We start from the raw sequence: 24,310 nt of genomic DNA on the forward strand, positions 1-24,310 counted from the left end.
AAAATAAGGAAGGAAGCAAGGAGAGCAGGGAGGGAGGGAAGGATGGAAAGATGGGAGGAAGGGAGGGAGGGAGGGAAGGAAAGAAACAAGGAGGGAGGGAGGGATGGAGGAGGGAGGGAGGGAAGAAGGAAGGAAGGAAGGAAGGAAGGAAGGAAGGAAGGAAGGAAGGAAGGAAGGAAGGAAGGAAGGAAGGAAGGAAGGAAGGAAGGAAGGAAGGAAGGAAGGAAGGAAGGAAGGAAGGAAGGAAGGAAGGAAGGAAGGAAGGAAGGAAGGAAGGAAGGAAGGAAGGAAGGAAGGAAGGAAGGAAGGAAGGAAGGAAGGAAGGAAGGAAGGAAGGAAGGAAGGAAGGAAGGAAGGAAGGAAGACATCTGGTACCAAGAGTGGTTCTAGAGAAACAAAATTGTAAGGATGAATTTTTTAAATTGGTTCTCAAGTCTGGTTAGTCTTAAAGATGTTGATGACTCTGCTTTCAGCAGTAAAGACGGCACTGCTTATCAATGGCATGAGGTGGCAATAAAAAACCAGAAAACCAAACCCAGTGCCGTCGAGGAGATTCCGACTCGTAGTGACCCTATTGGACAGAGTAGAACTGCCCCATAGGGTTTCCAAGGAGCGCCTGGCGGATTTAAACTGCCGGCCCTTTGGTCAGCAGCCGTAGCACCTAACCACTATGCCACCAGGGCTTCCAAGAGGTGGCAACAGAAATACGCAAAAATATCACCACCATTAGATCTGGTATTGGTGAGAGATGAGGCTCTGGGTGATTACATGTTTGATTCTGTCTTAGTCATCTAATGCTGCTATAACAGAAATACCACAAGTGGATGGCTTTGACAAAGAGAAATTTATTCCTCACAGTAAAGTAGGCTAAAAGTCTAAATTCAGGGTGTCAGCTCCAGGGGAAAGGCATTCTTTCTTTGTTGGCCTTCTCATTAATGTTCCCCCAGACTAGGAGGTTCTCTGCAGAGGAACCCCAGGTCCAAAGGATGCACTGTGCTCCCTGTGCTTCTTTCTTGGTGGTTATGAGGTCCCCCTGTCTCTCTGCTCCCTTCTCTTTTGCTTCTCTAGATACCCTGCCTAAGACACAGCTGAAGGAAATACAGCTGCTCATCTTGGAGAAAAGCATCTTATGTGACAGAACCAGTGGCACAAGTTAAGGGAAGAAAGGAAAAACTTTACAAGGATGAAGGAATCCCCAAATGGAGTAGACTGACTTGAAGGGCAGTGAACTCCCTGTCCCTAGAAGGGTCCAGCTGAAGCCAAAGACCTACCCCTAACAGGCTGTCCCAGGACAGACTCCCTTGTTGAGTTTCCCAGCTTTTATTCAACAGGTCACTTTCCCATTTTAGCTATATATGTCTACTACTTGATTATTACTGGCTTAATTTTTTACCTTAAAATTCACCATAGGAAAGACGATACACAATAAAGGAGAGGTCAACACAAATGGACTAAACCAAAAACAAAGACGTTTCCTTAAAAAACTGAACACTTCAAAGGCCAGCATAGCAGAGACTGGGGTTTGAGGACCATGGCTTCAGGGGACATCTGAGTCAATTGGCATAATAAAATCTATTAAGAAAACATTCCGCATCCCACTTTGGAGAGTGGTGTCTGCAGTCTTAAACGCTAACAAGCAGCCATCTAAGATGCATCAATGGGTCTCAACCCACCTGGAACAAAGAAGAATGAAGAACACCAAAGGCACAAAATAATTATGAGCCTAAGAGACAAAAAGGACCACATAAACCAGAGACTACATCAGCCTGAGACCAGAAGAGCTAGATGGTACCTGGCCGTAACCGATGACTGCCCTGACAGGGAACACAACAGAGAAATCCTTAGGCAGCAGGGGAGCAGTGGGATGCAGACTCCAAATTCTCGTAAAAAGACCAGGCTTATTGGTCAGACTGGGACTGGAGAAACCCTGGAGGCCAAGGACCCCAGACCTCCTGTTACCCCAGGGCAGGAACCATTCCCAAAGCCAACTCTTCAGACAGGGATAGGACTGGAATAGGGGATGGAAAATGAGACTGGTGAAGGACAAGCTTCTTGGATCAAGACACATGAGACTATGTTGGCACCTCCTGTCAAGAAGGGAGATGAGAGGGCAGAGGTGTCCAGAAGCTACCCAAATGTACACAAGGAGAGAGAGGGGAGGGAAGTACTGTGCTATCTCATCAGAGGGAGAGCAATTAGGAGTGTATAGCAAGGTGCATGTAAATTTTTGTATGAGAGACTGACCTGATTTGTAAACTTACACTTAAAGCACAATAAAAAAAAAAAAGATTACTTTCCAAAACTTCTTTTTTTAACCTTCACATTTGTAGGAATAAATGTATTGTCTCTAAAACAAAGAAACAAAAAAAATCACCATAATTTGAACTTAAAATCATTCTTTAGTCTTAATCTGAGCAAAAAAAAAAAAAAAACCATAAAAACATAGGTTTGATGTGATACCTATATTTTTATAATACATATAAACAAATTATACCTGCTTATCAACAGGGTTAGGTTCCAAAGATCAGGTCATCATGCGAAAATCTGTGTTATGCAAAAATGGAGGAAAACTACATTAGATCACAAAATGAAGGATCGCTACATCATTACATAACTGCCAAATTACATCATTATATAACTGTCAAACTACTGAGAATAATGGCGCAGCCAAGCTGACACATAACCTGAACTATCACAGCCAGTGTTACTCTCTCCTCTCACCTCAGTGTGCATTACGGCCAGACATACGTCATTAATGTGCAAAATAGTTGGATAGTAGATTTTTTACTACCATCATAAATGTGAAATGTCACATAACAATAGTCAGTAAGTGAGGAGTAAGTGTACATAACTATTAAAACGAATACGTGTACCGCCTAAAATCATCTCCCTTACCACAATGAAAAATATGGTCTATTGGGTTTGAATCTAGACTAAATATCCCTTAGGGGCCCCTTCTGGCCTATGATTCTATTATCTGAAGGCCACTTGAATACTGATAATACCCTTCACTCTCATGGTCCCTTCTGGTCTCCAAAGCACATTAGCATCTGTGTGTTGCATCTAATCCCCATGACAACCCTGTGGGCTAGGCAGAGAAGTCAACAGGCAGAGCCTGGGCCTACAGAGCATGAGACCGACCTAAGGCCCTAAAGCTAGTAGGCAGAGGGCCAGAAGCAGAGCTCAGGGCTCCTGACTCTTCACCGCCCACCTCCCCCATCCTACCCCCACAGCTACACAGACAAACCCATTTCTGTGCTCTTCAAAATCTGATTAGCAACACAACCCATGTACGAATTGCAAGGCTTTATCTATCTGATGCCAGGCTCTCTAGACAGAGAATATGTCCCTCTAAGACCCAGAATGTCACCTCAGCAACTAGTGATGACCACCTTGTCATCTGGCTATCAGCCATCAGCAGGCCTCAGCTAGTGAAGCCACCAAGAATGTTAAAGGACAAGGACAGGAGCATTAAGAAGCTAAATACATGGGGCTTCTTCATGACCCCTACATTGAGGGATGGCTGCAGAAAGCTGCCTGGATCCTGCCACCAGCAGAAAGGTCTTGCTCGGTAGTGGGGGGTCAGGCCAAGGAGTGCTGGGGAATGGAGCTGGAAATAGGCTGCACCAACCTCATCACACGCACCAAGAATTCTGCCTAGAAGACAAGAGATGGGGCACTGGGGTGGCACAGTGGATGCTAAGGAGTACAGCATGGCCTTCACCTCCACTCAACAATGTGGGTTCTGCTGTCAGAAGCTTGAAGCAGCAGCCTCAGCACCACTGCCCTGTTTGTGAGCAGATTTCCACAGGATAGGCCCACTGCCTGACTGCATAGAATTTAACTTGCAGACTGAGAAATGATGACTGTCCCACTCTATTTTCTCTCCTGATACCCATCGCTGCCAATTTGCAGGTTGGGGCCTTTTCAGGCGGCCCTGGAATGGCATACTGGTCCTGCTGGGAAGGCAGGGCCACAGAGTAGGTCCTCAACAAACATGAGTGAAGTATTGTAGCTTTAGACCAGGGATTGTTAGCCTGAAATCCAGGGCTCATTTTCTGAGACCCATGAGTCCCCTAAATTGTATGCCCAACGTTGTACATGCAAGCAATTTTTTTCTGGGCTTCTTACTGGCATATTAAAGAAGCTGTGACCCAAGAATGGAAAAATCACTGGTCTAGACTTCAGCCCCTCAGCCTTCTCGGCTACTGCCCACGCAGGAACTTGCAGTAAGTAGCACTGATATTCCATCCCTGTGATCAGAGACTTCACAAAAGCTAAAAGCATCTTTGGGAGATCTGAGCCCTGCTTAACCCAGTGTTATTTGGGTTTTGTTACTTGCAGCCAAGAGCACCTCTACTGAATCAAAACATTAGGGCTCAGCGTCATCATCCAAGACCATCAGACTTGGCAGGGCCTCAAAGTCCACCAACAAAATTCCTTTCAAAGCTTGACTTCTCTCCTCAGCCCCTAGAAAATGGGGACCTGCCAGATCCCCCAGGTCACAGGAAACCCACTCAGCTCCTTTCTTCTTCCCATGCCCAGACAAAGGTAACTATACCTTACAGTCAGCTGGATACCTACCCTGGCCTTTGGAACTCAATGCACACACACCCTTGGACACTTGAGAATATTCCAGTTTTGCACAAGAACGTGTTCCATTTAATTCACATGAGTATGGTTTGTACAAGCTACACAATGTTCATGTATTCACGTTTGCAACCACTTGCGGGGAGGCACACTCTGTTTAGGGGGCATTTCTTTGGTAGAACAGATCATAGTGATTATATAAGATGTAAATTATAAAACGGCGGCTACATTTCTCTGAGAACTCACTAGATCCAGCAGGTTTGTCAGCATGCAGTTCTGACTAGCATTAGTCACCCCAGAAGCTAGCTGAATTCATCAGAGCCAAGTAGTCCATCCTGGTTGCAGCAACTGCAACTTGCCACTTTATAAGTAGCTCAGATCAACTGAAAGCATGAATTATCTGTGGTTAGAGCTGATAATAAAATAGTAGAGTTATACGTGTCACAAAAATGTCATGTATGTGGGTGAAAAAGTGAGAGATGGAAAATGTAAACTGTGGAAGCAAAGCTGGCAACCCTAGAAGATTGTTGCTGAAACAGCTCCTTGGATCCCATTCACTGCCCCTCCCCCATTCTCCATAAGGAAATGTGGAGGCTACTGGGAGAGGGGGGTGGTTTCCAACAGAGCATTCAGTTACTCAACACCCCCCTCCAGCCCCAAAGAGGCTGGCAGACCCTGCAGCCTTGAAAACCCCAGAGCATCAAAGCCCCAAGTCTCCCACCCTGACAGAAAAGACAAGCTACACCATAAACCACAGACAGAGAAAATAACTGGCTGCTGGGCAGTGAGAACAGACCCAAGGGGAAAAACCATGGCCCCAAATATCTTCAGCCCCAGTCAGCAGGGACATGCAATTTACAGGAAATTAGGAGGTTTACAAAATGTTAGCCAGCTCAAGTTTCTTCCCGGGGAAGAGAATCAGGAGAAACTCTAAGAACTGCCTGCGTGAAAGTGCTTTGTTCCCTGTGAAGCTCCTGACATGTGTCAGTTATTAATACCAAACAGCTCACCCACCCCACACTTCAACCCAATAGTGAATGTCAACAGAGTAAAACAACACAGGCTGCACCCAGAGTCTTTTCAAGTCCAGGACAGCCAGACCCTCACAAGAGGAGCCAGGGCCACTTCATGGCCAAAAGCATGGACTCCTGATATGACTTTGGGCAAATTGTTTACCCTCTCCAGCCCCAGATCTGGAAGGTCTGGGCAATTGATGAGGAGAGCCATGTTTAACCCTGTTGGCTGCTGTTATTACAGTGGAACTTCAGGGCTCTTAAGTCAGATATTCTTACTCAGGGAGCTCTGGTGGTGCAGTGGTTAAGTATTCAGCTGCAAACCAAAAGGCTGGCAGTTGGAATGCACCAGCCACTCCTTGGAAACCCTTTGGGGCAATTCTACTCTGTCCTATGGGGTCACTATGAGTCGGAATCAACTTGACTGCCGTGGGTTTGGTTTGGTTCTTATTAGGTTGACAGGAAGGTCGCTTATTTGAGGCAAAACCTTTGGAGGCCACAATTTTGAGCCTTGTCAGTCACCCTCTCTCTGATTACCATCAGGAAGTTAGGTCCCAAGACAGAGTGAGCAAGACCCGCTCTAGCCAAGGAGGTTCCATACCAGCAGGGGCCCGCGGGGCAAGGTCAATCCCAGAGCTCTGGGATCAAGGCCCGGGTGAAGCGGCTCTTGCCCACCTCTCCAAACTCAGCACAGACGTCAGTTCCAGCCACAGAGTCCAAATGGGTGCCCAGTGCTCAAGCTCATGACAGGCACCCCCTCCTCCGGGGAAGCCTTCCCTGACCTCCCACACTGGAGTGCGGGCCCGTCAGCCATCTCACCCCCGCCCCCCCCCCCCCGGGGCTTCCCCTGCCCTAGCACTGATCACTCTGGGTTGTCCCCCAGTGTGCGCCCCTGCCTTCGCTCCGGGCAAGAATTGGCTCCATGCCGGTACACGGTGGGTTCACCGACTGCGTCCGGTTGGTGAATAAACCCGAGCCCTAGTTGTGACCACAGCTTGAACCCGAGCCCTAGTTATAACCGTAGCTTCTGCTCGCCAAGCCCCAGGCGCAGTAAACGGTTATTTACGAAACAGGCAGCTTCTTATTATTCAGACGAATTTGACAACTCCACTGGCCGTTCCTACACTCGTTAACGCCATTTTAAAAGGGGGGAAGAGTCAAGCCCCTCCAGTAACCGCCGCCCATTTCCCCGCCCTTGACAGGGCAACTGGGGCAGACAAGGAACCAGGGTAATTACAATGAAAGGGTCTCCTTGGCGGGTGGGCAGGCCCTCCCCATCGGGGTCTCCACCGGCCATTTCCCGATCGCACACCATCACGCGGGAGCCGGAAATGCGGGCAAAGGGCCAAGCACCCAGTCCCAGGGCGCAACCCACGCGGAGAGCGCGGCCGAGCCCCGGGGGTTGCCACACCTCCCTCCCGGGAACAAAGCGCCTTGCGAGGTGGGAGGGCGCCGCTGCCCGGCCCCCTCTCCCCGATGGCTGTCCGAACTACTCACCGCGCGCCCCAGATCCCGTTCGGTTCCGACCCTCACGCCACCTCCTCAGCGCTCTGGCCCGCCAGGAGGTAGCGCCGCGCCCGCCTGGCCCCACGGCGACCGGATTGACGCCTCTCGGACCGACAGCCCGCCGGCTGCTCGATCTCGACCCCGCCCCGGCGCGTCCTTAAAGCGGCAGTGCACCTCGCGCTCGCCCGGACCGCCTGAGCCCAGCATTCCTTATATTGCAACGGTGTCTGCTAAAAATAGAGCAACGGGCCCGGCGCCGCTACCCAGTCGCCCCAGAGTGCACCCCAGCCCCCAGTAATCGCATCCCGCGAAGCCCGGGCCACCAGCGCAGAGCTCCCCAGGCCGGGCGCGGCGCGCAGACCGCCCTGCGTGCCGGGGTCAGGGCGGACGCCACCGCCTCCCCCGCGTCTCCCCGCATTTTGCGAGGTCCGTCCCGCAGCGCCGCCAAGCTGGCTTTAAGGTGGAGGCCCAATGGGAATTCGTCAGGACCTCCTTAAAACGGCCGCGCTTCAACCTTTGTGTCTCCGCTCTGACCCCGCCAACTTCTGAACCCACCAAAAACCAAAAAACCAAACCTGTTGGGGTCCAGTCAATTCCGACTCATAGCGACACTGTAGGAGAAAGCAGAACTGCCCCATAGAGTTTCCAAGGAGCGCCTGCTGGCTTGAACTGCCGGCCTTTTGGTTAGCAGCCGTAGCTCTTAACCACTTCGCCACCAGGGTTTCTTTTGGGAGTACCTCTCAAATCCTAGGCAAACCTGAGCCGCCACCTTAACTGTGTAAGAAGACTTTTTCTTCCTAGATACTGCCCCCAACGTCGCTTCCCCAGGCCCTGTTGGTGCACCCCTCTTGGGCCCAAAGTTCCTTAGGATTTGGGTCGCAGTTGGGACAAGGTGAAGCTCGTGCTCCATTTCATTGTTTTAGTCCCTCTAACTGCTCCTCATCCACGTCAATTTTTTCCACTTTAATTGCGATATAATCCAAATACCATAAAATCCACCCTTTTAAAGTGTGCAATTCAGTGGTTTTTCTGTATTCACAAAATTTTGCAACCTTCCCCTCTATCTAATTCTGGAACATTTTCATCACCCGGAAAAGAAACTCCATACGCATGAGCATTCACTCCCTATTGCCCCTCCCCAGCCCCTGGAAATCGCTAATCTACTTTCTGTCTTCATGAATTTGCCTATTTATATTTCATATAAATGGAATCATACAATATGTGGCCTTCTGTGATTGGCTTCTTTTACTTAGCACAATGTTTTCAAGGTTCATCTATGTTATAGTATGTGTCAGAGCTCACTCATTTTTACGGCTGCGTAATATTCCATTGAATGGATATACTACATTTTGTTTATCAGTTCACCTGTTGGTGGATATTTGGGTTGTTGCCACTTTTTGGCTATTGTGAATAATGCAAAGTGAACACTGGTGTACACGCATCTGAGTCCCAGCTTACAGTTCTTTTGGGTATACTTATACCTAGAAGCAGGGTTGCTGATTTATATGGTAATTCTATGTTTAACTTTATAAGGAACTACCAAACTATTTTCCAAAGTGGTTGCACCATTTTACATTCCCACCAGCAATGTACCAGAGTTCCAGTTTCCCCACATCCTTGCCAGCATTTGTTATTATCTGTCTTTTTATTGTGGTCATCATGGTGTGAAAAGGTTTTGATCATCTGTGTCATTTTTAAGGACATTCTTTCTATTAGTGGACCTTGATGACAACTTGGGGCTTATACATCCAGGAAGCCCACCCTCTTCCCACTTCCAAAGCTTCCTCCTCCACCCCAGACCTCAGGAGACCTTACCACCCAAAGTCTGCATGCCATGCTGGGGTCCAACTCTGATGCAGGCTTTGATAGGCATCCCAATGGGCTGTTGTGACCACCCTGCCTCCTTACTCCCACCTCCTTCTCTGAAGGCCCTCGTCCTGTTTGGGGAAGGAGAAGGCCATTTGGGCTGCCTCCTCTGCTCTTTGAACCCTAAAATAAAATAAAGTGTGACTTGGTTGCTGTCAAATAGGGGCTTTAGAGGGCAGGGTCACTGAGCAGAAAAGTGAGACCTGGGTTTGATAGTTCATTCATTCTCTAAACACTGCAGAGCATCAACTGTGTGCCAGGTGCTATAGCAGAGACTGCCTCCAAGCAAATTCACAGTGCCAAAGGGGAGATAAGTGCTGTGGAAGAGAGAAAGACAGGGGGCCGTGGGAGCCCAGAGGAAGGGCATCTAACCCAGCTCTGAGAGGGACAACCACTTAGGCAGGCTTTCTGGGGGAGGTGATGAAGGATAAATAACATTTAGTCAGGCCTAGAAGGCTCCTAAGGAGCCCTGGCGGTACAGTTGTGAAAGTGCTCGGCTGCTAACAGAAAGGTCTGCAGTTTGAGCCCACCAGCCGCTCTGCAGGAGAAAGATGTGGCAGTCTGCTTCCATACAGATTACAGCCTTGGAACTCTTACGGGACAGTTCTATAGGGTCTGTCCTATAGGCTTTGTATGAGTTGGATTCAACTTGATGGCAATGGGTTAGAAGGTTCCTGGGTGGCTCAAAGGGTTTGCCCTCAACCACTAATGTAGAAGTTAACAGTTCAAACACACCCATCCTCACCACAGAAGAAAGGCTTGGCAATCAGCTTCTGTAAAAATTATGCCCACGAAAACCTTATGGAATGCAGTTCTACTCTGTGCACATGGGCTCACCATAAGTCAGAACCAACTCAACAGCAATCTTTTTGTTGTTGTTGTTAGAAGGAAGAGAGATTCCCTGTGTGGTGTAAATGATTAATGTGCTCAGCTGCTAATCAGAAGATTGGAGGTTCAAGTTCACCTGAAGATACCTCGGAAGAAAGGCCTGGAGATCTGCTTCTGAAAAATCAGCCATTGAAAACTCTATAGAGCACAATTTTACTCTGACGCACATGGGGTTGCCATGAGTCAGAACTGACTCCATGACAACTTTTTTTTTTTTTTAAGGGAGAGAGAAAATGTTATATGATTGCACTGATGTGCATGGCTGATCAAATATGTTTGGAACATGATAGGCAAGAGTCCCGGCCAAGAACCCATTTCAGGCCCTGAGTTCCAAGGCCAGCCACTAGGCCAAGTGCCAGCTCCTGAAACAGTGCAAATGTCAGAGTCACTAGGCAGGTCGACCAGTTCAGTGACACGAGCAAGTGTGTTTCACCCACTGCAATGTGCCCTGGTTTGCCTCTATGCCGAGACGCTTGCTGAGTCTATAATTCAGAACAGAACAGACCTGGTGCCTAGGCGCTCAGTGGGCAAACCTGGGAGGCCAGGGGACTTCAGGATCAGGAGCCAAACAGGTCTTTGTAGCACACCTTTCCTCCAGAACTCCCCACCCCAGTGAGGCCCTCACAGCATGACAGACATGGACAGAAATGATGGCCTGCACACCCCCCAACCACCTTATACAGAAGGTCTTATCTCCCTGGTTTAGACACAAAGAGACACAAACCCAAGCCCACACAGCCAGCAGATTGAGAGCCAGGGTCTTCCGTCCAAAAGCCTGTACTCTTTACCCAATGCCAGGTGGCCTCAGTGGCAGGTCAGTTGTGTGCGTTTGGCAGGGGCATGAAGCGTGGTGAGAAGGATACAAGTACTCTTTCTAGTCTCAGTCTCTTCAGGCTTGTGGCTGAAATTAGATCTTTTTGCTGACCCTGAAGCACCAACCATAGGCTAGCAGAAGAGCCTTGCTCTGCCCCCAGGCCACTCATTCCCTCAGCTGACCTTTATTCTTCTGTGCCAAATACAAGGCCTTTCTTCCTCTGGGCTGCGCATGACATAGCGCCAGTAACTGCATTGTCTGCTCTCAGGTTTGCATGCCTTTACCAATCCAGGTTCAGTTACTTCTCATCTTTAGCCCTCCCTGCTCCTCCAACCTCATTAGGATGGTGGGCATCACAAGGTTTGTTTCTCTGATGCTTAAGGTTCATCCCTCACATGGGCTCCCTCTTGATGCATGGGCCAGAAGAACAGCTTCCAATCAATGTTCTCCCCGCTCAGCCAAACTTCTCTAAAAAGTTGTCCATGTTCAACTAATATGTTTTTTTCTGATAATTCCTTTTTCTCCCCCTTGACTCTTCCTCCATTTAAATACAAGTCCAGTGGCTTTTAAACATTTTGGGCTGCACCCAGGGACGGATTACCTAGTAAGCATGCACCCGGGGACAGATTACCTAGTAAGCAAGGTACACATGGCCTTACCTGTGCTTGCTTCATGAACAATTTCACCTGCTTTTCACCACATCCTCCCTTGCTTAATGTACGCCTGTGCATAACTTGCTTAGGGTTTATCCACCCGTCACACCCCATAGGAAGAAATAGATTTGACGTTGCAAAACAGAACACACACACACTGTATAGACACAAGTGAAACAAGTTTTATAAAACAACACTATATGTGGTGCATTTTGATCTTTTCTATTTCCTTTTTTAAAATGCAGTCAAGATTTACTAAATGGAGGCGGAGCCAAGATGGCGGAATAGACAGACGCTTCCAATGATGGCTGAAAGATACATAAAACAAACTCTATCAGCATTGAAAAGTGAGATAGGCAGCTCCACAACAATAGTAGGAGACTTCAACACACACTTTCGGTGAAGGACAGGACATCCAGAAAGAATCTCAATAAAGACACGGAAGATCTAAATGCCACAATCAACCAACATGGCCTCATAGACATATACAGAACACTCCACCCAACAGTAACCAACTATACTTTCTTTTCTAGTGCACATGGAACATTCTCTGGAATAGACCACATAAAAAAATATGACCACATATTAGGTCATAAAGCAAGCCTTAGCAGAATCCAAAACATTGAAATATTACAAAGCATCTTCTCAGCCCAGAAGGTCATAAAAGTAGAAATCAATAACAGGAAAAGCAGTGAAAAGAAATCAAACACTTGGAAACTGAACAATACCTTGCTCAAAAAAGATTGGATTATAGAAGACATTAAGGATGGAATAAAGAAATTCAGAGAATCCAATGAGAAAGAAAACACTTCCTATCAGAACCTTTGGGACACAGCAAAAGCGGTGCTCAGAAGCCAGTTTATATCAATAAATGCACACATCCAAAAAGAAGAAAGGGCCAAAATCAATGAATTATCCTGACAATTGAACAAATAGAGAGCAACAAAAGAAACCCACAGGCACCAGAAGAAAACAAATAATAAAAATTTGAGCTGAACTAAATGAAATAGAAAACAGAAAAACAATTCAAAGAATTAACGAGACCAAAAGCTGGTTTTTTGAAAAAAATCAACACAGTTGATAAACCAAACTGGCCAAACTGACCAAAGAAAAACAGGAGAGGAAGCAAATAACCCACATAAGAAATGAGATGGGCAATATCACAACAGACCCAACTGACATTAAAAGAATCATATCAGATTACTATGAAAAATTATACTCAAACATATTTGCAAACCTAGAAGAAATGGATGAATTCCTAGAAACACACTACTTACCTAAACTAACACAGAGGTAGAACAACTAAATAGACACACAACAAAAGAAGAGATTGAAAAGGTAATCAAAAAACTCCCAGCAAAAAAAAAAAAAAAAAAAAAACCCTGGTCTGGATGGCTTCACTGCAGAGTTCTACCAAACTTTCAGAGAAGAGTTAACACCACTACTACTAAAGGTATTTCAGAGCATAGAAAAGGACGGAATATTGCCAAACTTATTCTATGAAGCCAGCATATCCCGGATACCAAAACCAGGTAAAGACACAACCAGAAAAGAAAATTATAGACCTATATCCCTCATGAATGTAGATGCAAAAATCCTCAACAAAATTCTAGCCAATAGAATTCAATAACATATCAAAAAAATAATTCACCATGACCAAGTGGGATTCATAGCATGTATGCAGGGATGGTTCAACATTAGAAAAACAATTACTGTAATCCAACACATAAATAAAACAAAAGATAAGAATTACATGATTTTATCAATTGATGCAGAAAAGGCATTTAACAAAGTCCAACACTCATTCATGATAAAAACTCTCAGTAAAATAGGAATAGAAGGAAAATTCCTCAACATAGTAAAGGGCATTTATACAAAGCCAACAGCCAACATCACCCTAAATGGAAAGAGCCTGAAAGCATCGCCCTTGAGATCGGGAACCAGACAAAAAAAGGATGCCCTTTATCACCACTCTTATTCAACATTGTGCTGGAAGTCCTAGCCAGAGCAATTAGGCTAGATAAAGAAATAAAGGGCATCCGGATTGGCAAGGAAGAAGTAAAAGTATCTCTATTTGCAGACGACATGATCCTATACACAGAAAACCCTAAGGAATCCTCCAGAAAACTACTGAAACTACTGGTACTGGTACAACAACAGATACATAGACCATGGAACAGAATTGAGAACCAGACATAAATCCATCCACATATGAGCAGGTGATATTGGACAAAGGCCCCAAAACAGTTAAATGGGGAAAAGACAGTCTTTTTAACAAATGGTGCTGCCATAACTGGATATCCATCTGCGAAAAAATGAAACAAGACCCATACCTCACTCCATGCACAAAAACGAGCTCAAAATGGACCAAAGACCTAAATATAGAATCTAAAACGATAAAGATCATGGAAGAAAAAATAGGGACAATGTTAGGACCCCTAGTACATGGCGTAAACAGTATACAAAACGTTATTAAGAATGCAGAAGAAAAGCTAGATAACTGGGAGCTCCTAAAAATCAAACACCTATGCTCATCCAAAGACTTCACCAAGAGAGTAAAAAGACTACCTACAGACTGGGAAAAAGTTTTTAGCTATGACACTTCCGATCAGTGTCTGATCTCTAAAATCTACATGATACTGCAAAAACTCAAATACAAAAAGACAAATAGCCCTATTAAAAAATGGGCAAAAGATATGAATGGACACTTCACTAAAGAAGACATTCAGGTAGCTAACAGATACATGAGGAAATGTTCACTATCATTAGCCATTAGAGAAATGCAGATCAAAACTACAATGGCATTTCATCTTACTCCAACAAGGCTGGCATTAATCCAAAAAACACAAAATAATAAATGTTGGAGAGGCTGTGGAGAGATTGGATCACTTATACACTGCTGGTGGGAACGTCAAATAGTACAACCACTTTGGAAATCGATTTGGCGTTTCCATAAAAAGCTAGAAATAGAACTACCATACGATCCAGCAATCCCACTCCTCAGAATATATCCTAGAGAAATGACAGCCTTTACTCGAAGAGATATATGCACACCCATGTTTACTGAAGCACTGTTTACAATAGCAAAAAGTTGGAAGCACCAAGGTGCCCATCAATGGATGAATGGATAAGGAAATTATGGTATATTCATACAAGGGAATACTACACATCGATAAAGAACAGTGAGGAATCTGTGAAACATTTCATAACATGGAGGAACCTGGAAGGTATTATGCTGAATGAAATTAGTCAGTTCAAAAGGACAAATATTGTATAAGACCACTATTATAAGAACTTGAGAAATAGTTTAAACTGAGAAGAAAACATTCTTTTGTGGTTAGGAGAGGAGGTGGGGGAGGGTGGGAGAGAGGCATTCACTAATTAGATAGTAGATAAGAACTACTTTAGGTGAAGGGAAAGACAGCACACAATACAGGGGAGGTCAGCACAATTGGTCTACACCGAAAGCAAAGAAGTTTCCTGAAAAAACTGAATGCTTCGAAGGCCAGTGTAGCAGGGGCAGGGGTCTGGGGACCATGGTTTCAGGGGACATCTAAGTCAACTGGCATAATAAAATCTATTAAGAAAACATTCTGCATCCCACTTTGACGAGTGGCACCTGGGGTATTAAACACTAGCAAGCAGCCATCTAAGATGCATCAATTGGTCTCAACCCCCCTGGATCAAAGGAGAATGAAGAACACCAAGGACACAAGGTAATTATGAGCCCAAGAGACAGAAAGGGCCACATGAACCAGAGACTACATCATCCTGAGACCAGAAGGACTAGATGGTGCCCAGCTACAACCAATGACTGGCCTGACAGGGAACACAACAGAGAACTCCTGAAGGAGCAGGAGAGCAGTGGGATGCAGACCTGAAATTCTCATCAAAAGACCAGACTTAATGGTCTGACTGAGACTGGAAGGACCCCAGTGGTCATGGCCCCCAGACCTTCTGTTGGCCTAGGACAGGAACCATTCCTGAAGCCAACTGTTCAGACATGGATTGGACTGGACAGTGGGTTGGAGAGGGATGCTGGTGAGGAGTGAGCTTCTTGGATAAGGTGGACACTTGAGACTGTGTTGATATCTCCTGCGTGCAGGGTAGATGAGAGGGTAGAGGGGGTTAGAAGCTGCTGAAATGGACATGAAAAGAGAGTGGAGGGAGAGAACGGGCTATCTCGTTAGGGGGAGAGTAACTGGGAGTATGTAGCAAGGTGTATATAAGTTTTTATGTGAGAGACTGAGTTGATTTGTAAACTTTCACTTAAAGCACAATAAAAATTATAAAAAAAAGAAAAAGATCTACTAAATGGATTTCATGATGCACTAATGGGTTTTCAATCCACTAATGGGTTGAAAAACACTGAACTATATGTTGACGCCCAGAGCCTCATCTTATGGCAGAAATTTTTCAAAAAGAAAAATCATCTCTAATATTTTAAAATACATGTGAAAGATTATTACTTGAAAAGAAAAGCGTTATGCATTTCCAAGGCCTAGGAGTTTTGCACTTCTTCGTAGAATGTAGTAGGTCGTATCAGGCCAATGCTCCAACTGCAACAAAGTAAGACAAGCTGTCCAGATGCCCTCCTCCTCTGGCCTCCAACCCCCCAGGGAACATTGGCCAGTTTGAGGCACTGGCTAATGATCAAGCTTGGCCCAGAAAGAAGGCCTTTAATTGAGGAAAGAGAAACCAGCAAAACTTTTAGTGACACATGGCACTGGAATTACAGATTGGAATATAGGGGGTCTTAAACATGCAAGCAGTTTTCTCCACAGGATATTTGCTGAGTTCTAGGTCTGTGAACTCATCTAAGAAGCAGAATGAAGTCTTGAATAGTACCTACAAAACAAAGCCTTGTCAAGGAGGAAGGGCCTGCCTCAAACACAACACCAATTCCCCATTAAGACATTTGCCAGATTTTGAAGCTGCAAGGGAACAGAGTCTGAACGCTGGATTGGGAACATCTGCAGGGGACAGAGCTGAATCTCTGCAGTTTTTCACAGCTAACGATATAATCAAAAGCCCAGGAGGACCACATACTATGAATAGGGATAAAACCGAGATAGATTGAGTCTTATAAATTGAAATCCAGTCCTAACCCAGCTTTATTGCATTGAGGTGATTAATTCCTCACCCCTGTTTGCTCCCAAGAAGAAAGAAGGAACCATCTTTGTAGCAAATTACATCATCTGGAGTCTCTATGCCCAACATATACAATGTCTATATATAGTAAAAAATAACTAGACCTGTGGAGAGTCATGAAAATAAAATTGATAAGCAAGAGGGAAAACAGATAATAGAAGCAGACACACAGATCATCCAGAGGTTGGAGTTAGTAGATAAGGGCTATATAATAACTGATTGTGGAGAATTGAAACTCTCATACATTACCAGTAGAAGTATAAAATGGTATATCCATGTATCAGTCAGGGCTCACTCAGGAGACAGAAACTACACAGTAATGTGGATGGGGAAATTTTAATTAAAAGAATGATTATGTATAAAAGGGAATTACCTACTAAGGGGGAAAGAGAACTCTAAAGAAGTCAGAAAATTATATATGTATATGTGTATATATATACATATACGTATGTATATAGATATAAATTAGAAGAAACAACCATTACCTCTAGGACAGGCAGAGCAAACAAGGAAGGAAAAAATCCGAATGAGGTCCCAACCCCCACTTTCTGTCTCCCTGCTGAGATCTATACCTTATTGGAGAGAGTGCAGCCATGACCCACTGGATGATGAGGAAGTTCACTGAAGTTCCATGTGGATGAAATTCACTGGAAAGTCTCCCTCTTGGATGTTGAGGGAAGCCATTCATGGAAAGGTGTCACCTCATTGAAGTTGCTGGAAAACTGTCCACAGGGGTAGTGCACTGGGAAGTCACTCTCTGGTGTGTTGGGGGAAGCTGCCAATGGGGGAATGTGCTGTGTGGAAAAGAGAACTCTAAAGAAGTTAGAATACATACATATATGTATGTGTATATACATATATATGCATTATATATGTATGGAGCCCTGTGGCGCAGTTGTTAAGAGCTGGGCTGCTAACCAAAAGGTCAGCAGTCTGAATCCAACAGCTGCTCCTTGGAAACCCTATGGGGCAGCTCTACTTTGTCCTATAGGGTTGCTATGAGTCAGAATCAACTTGATGGTAACAGGTTTGGTTTTGTGTGTATGTGTATGTGTGTGATAGCGGGAACAGCCATATGCTGCAGGCAGGAGTTGTGTGCTTGTTACCAGCAGCAGGTAGGAGAGGGAAGTGGGGAGGTATTGCTTAGGAGGTACTAAGTTTCTGTTAAGGGTGACAGAAAAATTTGTGATAGTTGCCAACATGAGGAACATAATTAATGTCACTGAACTGTACACATAAAAATGGTTGAAATGGCAAATATTTTGTTGCATACAAAAGACCCGAAGTTATGCTGTATTCGGGTTACAATGAACCGCGCTTAGGATGGTCACTTTTTTTTTTTTTTGGTACATCTTATCATTAGTAATACAATGTTGCAGCGTAATTCGCTGATATTATCATTCTCAGGTGTTCACTCAACATGTTCAATGTTATGATTTATTGTTATGATTTACTGTTTGCTTAGGCAAACCAGTAAAGCATATAAATATATATATAGAGAGAGTTATATTAAGGAGATGATTCACGCAGTTGTAGAGGCTGGAATGTGGGTCAGGCTGAAGGCTTCTCCTGATTCACTTAGCCATAAGAGCTGTCGAACCCAAGGTTGGCAGGCCAGAGAGCAGGGCTCTTGCTCACAGGCTGTGAAGATCAAAGAATCCCAAGACTGGCAGGCAGCTAAACTGCTAGCTCAAGTCCCTAGAACCGGAGCTCAGATGAACAGAAGCCAGCTACAGGATCCAGAGCAAGCAAAAGCCCATGAGCCTTGCCAGAAAGTCCATTTATATTGGATGCAGGCCACACACCCAAGGAAACTCCCTTTCAATTGATTGGCTACTCACAGCAGATCCCATCATGGAGGCGATCAATCATATTATATCAAATCTCGTCATTGAGGTGAGCACAACATTATACGACTACCAACCTACATTGTAACTCCCAAACCACTGAGAATCATGGCGCAGCCAGTTGACATACAACCTTAATGATCACACTGTTCAAAACACTGCCCTATAGCAGGCAAAAATGAAAAAAAAAAAAAAAAAGGTATCTGACTTATGTCAGAACCTACTTACTACAGTCATAGGAGTAAAACTGCATCATAAGTCAGGGACTACCTGTGTATTGCACCACCAAAAAAATATATACAGTAAAAATGAAAATAATAAGTGAGTTTGAGATGGACCATAGGCCTAAATGTAAATACAGCTTTTTTTTTTTTTTTAATAATTTTTAGAAGAAAATAAGAGGAACATCATCATGATCTGGGAGTAGGCAAAGATTTCTTAGAACAAAAAAAGCAATAAACAAAAATTAAAATTGATAAAATAAACAGCAAAATTTAAAAACTTCTGGTAATTGAAGTCACGCTGTTACATCAAGCTGTCAGATGGGGGCAGACTGTGAAGGATTCCACATGTGATACTTAACCACTGGGCCCAGAAGTAATACTCATCACTTCACTGACTGATCAGATTGCCTGGATGCAAGGGGATGGGGGAGGACTCACCATTGAGACCCTTGACTGAGAAGCTTCCCAGAAATGAGTTTACAAATGGAAATGATTTTACAAATGGAAAGGGAGCATGATACTGTAACAATGATGATAATAATAATAAAAGTGGCAGCAGCAAAAATAATAATACCAGCTTTAACATCTGAGGTCTACATGTCAAGAAACAGGAAGATGTTATTTCTCTCTACAACGTTCCTGAAAGGTGGGTACTATATCCTCCACTTTAAAGTTGAGGAAACAGAGGCTCTGAAAGTTGAAGTAACTTACCTAAGCTCACACAGGAGTAGGAGGTAGATCCAGGATCCACCCGTAGTCTGTCTGAATCTAAAGCTCCTTGCTCTAGAACTCTTTGCTGCCTCGTCAGAGCAAGCCACAGTAGGGACATGCTGTTATTTGTAGGAAAAAGGGAAACATTATGTCTGGCAGCAAAGAAGTATCAAACTAGAAAAGACAAATAGATATACATACATATAGATATACATATCTACATATATCTATCTATATAGATGTAGATAGATATATATCTGTATCAATCTTCCAGGATGAAAAACTGGAAGTTATTAGAGAAAGACATCCTGCTTTGATTTGTGCTTTGCTCTTAAAGTCAGTACGTTCATTCTTGTTTTACACAATCACACCAGTTCTGAAATATTTTAATAAAGAAAATGCTCCTGGTGTTCAATTTGGATCTCAGAAGGGTTTCCCTTGAGTAAACCACCACCTTGTGGCAATGAACATGACTTGCAGGAAAAAGAAATAAGACTTCAAAGAAATCTTTCAGACTCCAAAACATCACCATAACCCCTAAAGTTAGAAGTTTTTTACATTAAAACAAAAACAAACAAAAAAGGGTACTTTGTTATATATATTTTTACCACACACACACACAAACTTCCTTAGTGCAGGGCTAATTAAATCAGAAGTCTGAAAAACACTGCTTTTTGGATAAATCAATCAAATTACTGACCCAATTCATAAAATATGTAAAAGACGGAAACTTCATTATGTCAAGATGCAAAAAGCATATGATCTCACTTATATAAAATTGGAATATACGTAAAAGCCAAAAATTACTCACGGTTATCAGGGGTGGGAGGGAAAACGGGGAGCTTTTGTTTAGAGGCTCTCAATTTACGTTAATGGAGATAGAATAATTTGGAAAAAGGTAGGGAGAAAGATGCACAATCTGAAGAATGTAATCAGTATCACTGAATTGTACATGTATAAATTGTTGAATTGATGTATGTTTTGTATATTTTCACCATACCACACACACACACACACACAAAAGCAGGGGTGACCCACAGTGATCCATTTGGAGGAAAACTGAAGAGGTTCCATATTTTCCAATCTAGATGTTTTTGAGTGAAAGGGGTTTCACTCAAATTAATAAGACAAGACAACGGGTGTAAAATGGAGTGTCCATTTGATCTCCTAAATTTATTTCTGTGATTCAGCCTGGCAAAGATGTGAATACATTTCATAAGATAAACATACAAAAATTAACTGGACTCCTATACACCAATAGAGAGAACCATGAAAAGGAAATCAGGTAAATGACACCATTTATAACAGCCTCTAAAAAAATAAAATACTTAGGAATAAATCTAACCGGAAATGTAAAAGACCTATGTCTTAGTCATCTAGTGCTGCTATCAGAGAAATACCACAACTAGATGGCTTTAACAGAGAGAAATTTATTTTCTTACAGACTAATAGGCTAGAAGTCCAAATTCAGGGCATCAGCTCCAGGGGAAGGCTTTCTCTGTCTGTAGGCTCTGAGGAAGGTCCTTCATGTCAATCTTCCCCTGGTCGAGGAGCTTCTCAGGCACAGGAACCCCGGGGAAAAAGGACACGCTCTACTCCTGGTGCTTCTTTCTTGATGGTATGAGGTCCCCAACTCTCTGCTTGCTTCCCTTTCCTTTTATCTCTTGTAAGATAAAAGGTGGTACAGGCCACACCCTAGGGAAACTCCTTGCACATTGGATCAGGGCTGTGACTTGGTGAGGGTGTTACAATCCCACCCTAATCCTCTTTAGCATAAATTACAATCACAAAATGGAGGAAAACCACAGAATACTAGGAATCATGGCCAAACCAAGTTGACACACACATTTTCAGGGGGACATAATTCAATCCACGACACCTATACTAGATGGTGCCTGGCTACCACCACTGACTGCTCTGAAAGGGATCACAATAGAGGGTCCCAGACAGAGCTGGAAAAAAATGTAGAACAAATTCTAACTCAAAAAGAAAGACCAGATTTGCTGGCCTGACAGAGACTGGAGAAACCCTGAGAGTATGGTCCCTGGACACCCTATCAGCTCAGTAATGAAGTCACTCCTGAGGTTCACCCTTCAGCCAAAGACTGGATAGGCCCATAAAACAAAATGAGACTAAAGGGGCACACCAGCCCTAAGGCAAGGACTAGAAGGCAAGAAGGGACAGGAAAGCTGGTAATAGGGAAACTAAGGTTGAGAAGGGAGGGTGTTGACATGTTGTGGGGTTGGTTACCAATGTCATAAAACAATATGTGTACCAACTGTTTAATGAGAAACTAGTTTGTTCTGTAAACCTGCATCTAAAGTACAAAAAAAAAATTTTTTTTTTTAAAGCTCTATCTTTTAGTAATTTGATCTATTTGTCCAAAAAGCAGAACCTTTTTCAGACTTCTGCTTTAATTAGCCCTGGGTGGTACAGGCAGTTAACGTTCTCAGCTGCTACCCGAAAGATTGGAGGTTCAAGTCCACCCAGAGTACCTCAGAAGAAAGGCCTGGCAATCTACGTCTGATAAATCAGCCATTGAAAACTCTATGGAGCACAGTTCTACTGAGACACACATGGGCTTGCCTTGAGTCGGAGTCAACTTGACAGCAACTGGTATGGGTATCTTTCAGTTTACTGGCAGGAAGCGTTTGGCATTTGATTTGGTAAGTAAGAGTGAATTTTATTTTGGAACTAAGTTCTAAGAGAGATTCTAAACAATTCAGGAGTTTCAGGAACCAGCCTCTTGGGGCCATGAACATGACGTGCATGAAGTAGACCCAGTGTGCAATGCTCTGTGTAAAGAATGACTCTAGCTCTGGGGACTGAATGGGCTTGCTCTGCAAGAAAAGAGCACATAGATTCAGAGCTGAAGTGGGCAAAGGCAGATGCTCAGCAGGATAAGTGATACTCAGTCTTCAGTATTTCCGCCTCTCTGCACTTCACAGAGGATGACCGGTACCTCCTGATCAACCACCTAAAAGAGATTTTTAATAACAGAATAATTATGCATTTGCTTATACAAAAATGTGTTGATTCTATCTGAGATGAAGAGCAATCTCTAAGAGTATGCTGTGCATCAGATAGTTTCAAATAAACATTTTTTTAATTGTGCTTTAGCTGAAACTTTACAGAGCAAATTAGTTTTTCATTAAACAATTAATACACAAATTGATTTGTGGCATTGGCTGCTAACCCCATGGTGTATCAACACTTTTCCTTCTCCACCCTAGGTTCCCCGTTTCCATTTATCCAGTTCTCCTGTTCCTACCTTCTTGTCTTTGCTTTTGGGCTTAATGTGCCCATTTAGTCTTGTATACATGATTGAACTACGAAGCACGTTCCTCACGTGTGTTATTTTTTGTTCTATAAATCAAAAAAAACCCACTGCCATCGAGTAAATTCCAACTCATAGTGACCCCGTAGAGTTTCCAAGACCATAAGTCTTTAAGGAAGCAGACTGCCTCTATTGTGACCCTTGACAGAGCAGTAGGTGGTGGTAGATGGGCACCATCTAATTTTTCATTCAAAGTAAATGTGACATTTAAATAGTGAGCGAGACAGGAACTGCTTTTTGAAAGACTCTTGAGCTGTGGAGAGAATGCTTTTTAAAAGAAACTTTTTATTTTAAAATAACTATAGATTCGGAGGCAAAGCCAAGACGATAGAATAGACAGAGGGTTCCTGTGAGCCCTCTTTACAACAAAGACCTGAAAGAACAAGTGAAACGAGTATATTTGTGACAAGCTGCGAGCCCTGAGCTTCAAAGGCAAGCTTAGAAAATGAACTGAGGGGCAGGGGAAGGAAGAGACCATTCAGAAGCAGACAGGAGTTACCGGACCTGAATCGTGGGGAGACCTCAGGCACCATCCCCAGAGTGGTGGCAGTGGCAGGCTGGTACTAGCGTTCGGCCACAGTTTCCTCAGGGAGAAGCAGCCAGCCACACAGCCTACTCATACCTCCAGAACTTGAGAAACGCACTCTTGGCAAAAGCTAAGTACTTGCGTATATTTTACTGCACCCCCCCCCCCCCACCGCCACCCTGAAGCTGGTTTCAGCGGCTGAATTCCCTGGGCCTGAGATAGGCACTATTGAGCACCTAGAGCCATCCTCCGGGCCTTCGGGAAAGGAAAAAATTTGCAATTGGGAGAAAAGATAATGTGCTATCTCTGCTAACAGAGGGAGTTCAGGACAGAAGCAGCTCCTGTCCAGGCATAAACTGTCTGTGGACTTTGATCACCTTTCCCTTCTGCACGGACATGGGTGGGCCTATTTCGGGACAATAGGCCCTTGTTGGCACACTCCAACCGTTTCAGCTGCACAGTGGAGAGGTGGGTGTTTGACGTTTGAGGCTGCTTTGCCTATTAAACAAGGTCCTCACCTACCCACATCAGGGACCTAAGGGCTGGCAGCTCCACTCAGCTCACCCAGCCACCTGCGACAGAGGTCCAAAGATAACTGGTAACTCCCAGTCCTTACAACGAAAAGCTCTGGGAGCCCATGGTCCATCTGCAGAACCCACCCACCTGCATGCTCTAGGGAACAGGGATGCGCTTTCCTCAGTGACACTCAGGGGTCTGTTCTCAGCCCTCTGCCTTGTTCAGAGCATGACCCCCTGCTGCAATCAAATACCAGTATATATACCAATCACACCTGCCCGTCTAAGACTGTAGGACAGAGCCTGGAACACACACTTGATGATCAGCTACCTGGAAACCTGAGCTGAATTTATACAAGAAAACTGAAAGGACTTCTAGACTGATATACCTGATAACAGCTCTAGCCATCTGGGGACTGGGCGTCAGAGCCCTGAAGGCGAAAATAATCAAGCTAGCTCACTCAAGCAACCCATGTGGGTATACCAAAACAAAACAAAGCAAGAAGCTGTGACACAGTAAGCAAGCATAAACTAATACAATAACTTATAGATGGCTCGGAGACAACAGCCAGTATCAAGTCACTTGAAGAAAAAGACCATGATCACCTCAGCAGGATCTCAAAGCAAAGAATCCAGGGATCTTCTAGATGAAAGTGCATTCCCGGAATT

General features: G+C 44.3%; 1 protein-coding gene and 2 pseudogenes across 4 annotated transcripts in view; 2 read left to right on the forward strand and 1 right to left on the reverse strand.

Moving 5' to 3' along the window:
• LOC126067940 (uncharacterized) overlaps positions 1-1,157 on the forward strand; it is a 34,097-nt pseudogene extending 32,940 nt beyond the window's left edge.
• MRAS (muscle RAS oncogene homolog) overlaps positions 1-7,260 on the reverse strand; it is an 85,192-nt gene extending 77,932 nt beyond the window's left edge. For 2 of the 4 annotated variants that reach the window (XR_007515504.1, XM_049870213.1), the window contains exons 1-2: positions 7,101-7,176; positions 2,495-2,544 (exon numbers count right to left, since the gene is read on the reverse strand). The gene's annotated coding sequence lies outside the window, so the exon portion shown is untranslated. Of the gene's footprint in view, positions 1-2,494; positions 2,545-7,100 lie in introns of all 4 variants that reach the window. The other 2 variants (XM_049870215.1, XM_049870214.1) reach the window with 2 other exon arrangements.
• Positions 6,347-24,310, forward strand: part of LOC126067941 (uncharacterized) — a 42,286-nt pseudogene continuing 24,322 nt past the window's right edge.

Source organism: Elephas maximus, chromosome 26 (genome assembly GCF_024166365.1).
Source record: "Elephas maximus indicus isolate mEleMax1 chromosome 26, mEleMax1 primary haplotype, whole genome shotgun sequence".
In the NCBI taxonomy this organism is placed as follows: Eukaryota; Metazoa; Chordata; class Mammalia; order Proboscidea; family Elephantidae; genus Elephas; species Elephas maximus.